Source organism: Pyxicephalus adspersus, chromosome 3, assembly GCF_032062135.1.
Source record: "Pyxicephalus adspersus chromosome 3, UCB_Pads_2.0, whole genome shotgun sequence".
Taxonomy (NCBI): Eukaryota; Metazoa; Chordata; class Amphibia; order Anura; family Pyxicephalidae; genus Pyxicephalus; species Pyxicephalus adspersus.
Window position 1 is genome coordinate 66793130 of NC_092860.1, and position 4734 is coordinate 66797863.

General features: G+C 44.0%; 1 long non-coding RNA gene across 1 annotated transcript in view; it reads left to right on the top strand.

The window, feature by feature from the left end:
• Nucleotides 1-1579, top strand: part of LOC140326438 (uncharacterized) — a 28947-nt gene extending 27368 nt beyond the window's left edge. The window contains exons 2-3 of the long non-coding RNA XR_011919875.1: nt 1230-1283; nt 1449-1579. This is a non-coding gene — a long non-coding RNA (uncharacterized lncRNA). The remainder of the gene's footprint in view (nt 1-1229; nt 1284-1448) is intronic.
• The last annotated feature ends 3155 nt before the right edge of the window (nt 1580-4734 follow it).

Genomic DNA, 4734 nt, shown 5'->3' on the forward strand with positions numbered 1-4734 from the left:
GTCGCATTCAGCCTCAATTTTCATCCCAGGTGCGCCGGTAAATGGAAATCTTGGTGGTGCTGCCTGGTCCGCATCAAGGTCAATAGGACACCATGTGCGCACAGGTTCAGAATCGTCGCTCAGTTCACTTTCACTGTCCGATGACAAATTTCCTGGTGAATCGCTATCACTATGGCTTGATTCCACAAGGGACTCCAAATCGCTATCGCTGCTTTCAAATTCCTCCAAAACAGCGCTTGCGCCGGCGAGATGTCGTTTGGATGCCATGCGGTCTCCAGCAAACAGTCAGGAACATCAAGGTCAAAGACAAAGTGATATATTCAGGAAGTGATTTATAAGCCATCAAAAGTTTAGATCAAGGTCAGGGCTAATAGTGGGCAAAATGAAAATCAGGGCACTGGGCAATAATGCTTGGTGTACTACAATATGTATTTGTACTTTTATTGTGTGTTTTTCACTGTGAAAAAAAATTTAAAAGCAGATTACATAGTAATCTGCTTTCTAATTTCCCGCCCCCACAATCCATCACTCCACCGCATCAGCCGGAAGATGTCACACATCTTGCCGGGTGATGCGGTGGGGATGTCCCCGCCCTACTAGATCAGCCTCCGGGAGTAGGGGATGATGTCCCCTCTGCTCACCCTCCTGCTCGCATCACCCGGAGATCAGCCTCCGGGAGATGCGAGCAGGAGTAGATCCAGGGGTTGCTGCTAGCGGGAAATCTCCGCTGGCATCACCCTCTGGATTTACTATTGGTGATCGCATCTGCAGTTAGATGCGATGCACTAAGCAGAAATCCTATTTAAAAGCAGATTACTCCGTAGTCTGCTGGAGCACGGGGATAAGGTAAGGGGGTCCCCCAAAGATACCCCGAGTGTGACTCGGGATTACCGCTTTTTGCAATTTTTCCCACCCCGAGTCACACTTCGGGAATACCGCTAGGGGGGGTTAATTAATTTAATATTAAACTTTAAAAAAAATAGTTAAAATGTAATAAAACTGTACAGTAGCATAAAATATATATATATATATATATATATATATATATATATATATATATTATATAATTATATAAATATATATATTATATGAAGATTTCTTTGTATTGGACTCAATAAATCTATTTTGTATTGAATCCAATACAAAATGATTTGAATTTCCCGCCGCTCCGCCTGCACCGACAACCCAGGAAACCCCATGGATCTCGGCTCTTCACTTCGCACCTGCAGATCGGAGGGCGAAGACCAGACCAGAAGGATGACGGGGGATGGCAATGGAGCAGGGTAAGTGGGGTTTTTCTTATCTTAAAGTGACCCCGAGTGTGACTCGGGATTACCGCTTTTTGCAAGTAAAATCCACCCCGAGTCACACTTGGGATTACCGCTAGGAGCATTAAAGTAATTTTCAGTAATTAGTAATCCTTCTTCTTTTTTCGTGTTTTTTACAAGGAAATAAGTTTTAACTTATAAACTGACATCATATGGTAATCCCTGCATAAATACCTCTCTAACCATCTACAAGTAAGTAAGACTATTTATTTTTTACCTGACTCTATTCACAACAAATATTTCAACATATTGCTAGACCTTAAATACAGCTTTATAAGTAAATGATTGCACCAGACTCAAGACATTTCATATTCATTAATATTCATTTATTAATATTACAGTAATTACAGTATATCAAAATCAGCTCCAGAGCCTCCAGTGGTGAGGATGTCACGCTGCTGGTTACCTTCAGGTTGTGATCCCTGGGCACACCAGGGTGGGCAGGAGGATGCTAAGTAACAATTCACAAGGCAGAAGAATGGTCAAAGAAAGCCAGGGTTAGGGCAGGCAGCAGGCAAGAGAGGTCAGGTCACAAGCCAGGGGTCAAATACCAGGGATCCAGGAAATGGACACCAGTGACACAGGGATCACTGCAGACACAGAGCACACAGGAGACACCTAGAAGCTACAGGAGGCACAGGTGACCTAGGAACAACCACAGACAGAAAGGTACACTGGAACAGCACAAGGGAATTGGCTGGAAACATACTGGGCATCAAGGGGTTAACACAGGAGCTAGAAAGGGTAAACACTGAATTAATCAACAGGTGTACAGGAACTTGCTAGCAAAGCTAGGGGCTCAGCACTAGTGAAGACACGTTGCACGAACACTTGAGTGTTGTGTCTGAGCTAGCTAAATAGCCAAAGATGATTTAGAGGCTATTTTCTGATTGGCCGGTGGGTTGGACAAAATTGATAAAGCTTGGTAGCAGAGGCATGCCCAGAGTCAGAACTGCCCACATGTGCAGGAAAGAGATGCCGGCGCTTTAGCGAGGAAGAGGTAAGTGTGACATAGGGGTCTACCAGAATTGGAATTTATACTGGAAACAAAGATTTGGTCTCTTTTAACTTGGATTGCGTGAGCCAAAGATTTGCCACGTATATTCCTGTATTTCGTTAAAGCGCCATGAACTAGATTTGGGGGGGGGGGGGGGTTAGGGTCAGATGTAATAGTGATAGAGATTAAAACATGATCCGAGAAGGGTATTGTACCAATCTCCGATGATTGCATGAGGGGAAGTGATCTGTGTTTTACTAAAAAGTCTATACATGAGTATGTTTTGTGTACTGGGGAGTAGTTTGTGTAATCTCAGTGTGGGGTGTTGAATTCTCTATATGTAAACTAACTGGTGAAGGCGTAGGAGATTTTTCAGCCTCTGTATAGTGGAGTATGGGAGGTGGGAGGCCCATTTTGACACGTCATGGGTCAGATCTAGTACAATGTCTCCACCTATCTCCATAGTGCCCAAAGCAAATTTTTCTGCAATGTCCAAGAATTCTTCAAAATAAGGGAGTTGATTGGTATTGGGAAGTTAGAGGTTAACCAGTTTAAACAGGTGTGACTGGGTCAGATTGTACAGCAATAGGCCACCAAAGAAGGGGCTTGGCAATCTAAATTCTGACACCCTTTGACTTAGAATCTGGGGAATAGCCATGATAAGCCATCTGGAATTGGCAGTATTTAGGTCATTAGTATTTTATAGTGATGGAAGTGTGTTTCCTGAATTAATGCGATTTGACACTGTATACAGCTGAGTGCATTAGGAACCACTGAGCACTTAGTTGGGAAGTTAAGGCCTCGGATTTCATTTGTACTGCCCTTGCTTCTAAAAGTGGATTACCTGGGTGAAGAAGAAAAAGGGTGGGGCATTGGGGTACAAAGGTAGGTGTGGGATAAAAAGAAGGGAAGGATGATCCCTTGGCTATCCACTCAGGGTAAGTGGGCAGGGATTGTCATGAGGTAGTCTAGAGCCCTACCCAGACAAGAATTTGATGGTGGTAAAGTGTATGTATACAACCATAATATCAATTACATTGTATATAAAAAAACAACAAGTGAACAAACAACTCCGGAATTAACAATAGGACATAGTGGGCCATAACAACACATATACTACCAGTAACCTAGATGTGTAGCTTAGGCAGGGAGCCAATGGTTTGACTCCTATTCAGGCCATGTCTAGAGGTAAGTACAAGCAAATAACTATTTAGTTCCCCCAGAAGGTCCATAACCAAATACCAGGGTATGCCCTCTAGTAACTGAACATATTAGCAAATAACTATAAACCATCAGAGCATATCAGGAACCATGTGTTATGTTGTTACAATGCTAGGTGTTGTTGTGGAGTCCCCGTAAAAAAGACAGAGAAGAAAAATATAACATAAGCAGTATTTCCCTGAGAGTGTAAGACAAACATGGCAGGTAGGCAGGCAAAATAAAAAAAAAGTATGGTATCAACTGGTTTTCAGAGTGTGCAGTGGTATAAGGGTCTGTAGTCAGACCTCCTAGTAGGCTCACATGTAGTGGGGTATCCCAGTACTTGATGAAAAAATGGGAAACAGAGATCAGAGTATTCATTGCAGTTACTATAGCCTATACTCACCTGGTAACCGGTTTTTAGGATCCAATGTTGTAGTTGTTTTCGCACGTCTTTGGAGAAAATGGTAACTCCTTAAGAGCAGAGGGTGCTTGGGAGCTCCGGTCTTCTGAAAAGGCATTCCTTCTAGGTCTCCGGGGCACTCGAGAACTCTGGATTTGCTGTGAGATAGATGTGATGTCAGGAGGGAAATCCAGCCATGGGACAAGAGGTGACCAAGAGGTGAAACAGATGGCCCCATCGATCGTACGCCCCTGTGGAATAGATTAGGTCCAAGAGTGGGAGCAAGGTATGGCGCATACATAAGGTCTGTCCAAAAACATCAAGCAGAAGCTGCGCTCTTGCTCCATCAAAGTCAACTGGGCCGTGGTGCCAGGACTTCCTTATGATCTCTTCTTTCAAAGTATAGTAGTAGATCTGACACAATACATTGTATGAGGCAGGCAGGATAGATTGAGGATTGTAACTTAGTATTTTGCCGCGGCTGGGTAGCCCTGTGAGTCCTCCAGATAGACCAGGGGACTCCCTGGAATGGCAGGAGAGTTTTTTTGTGGGGGTTCTTAAGCACAGATCCGAGGCACTTGTGCTAGGGAGGAGAATCGCTGGAGGAAGTCATCTTAGAAGACAGCTGGTCCAGCGTGGGAGCTCTGAGAAGGGAAATAGCGGGAGAGATCTGTCTCTTTACCCACTCGTTTAGGTAACAGTGTCTTCTTGTTTTGAGGCATGTGGTGAACAGGGAGAAAACTGTCAGTGGAAGCTGTGAAGATGTGATTTTACAGTAGTGGTAGCAGGAGCTCATATGGGTTGCA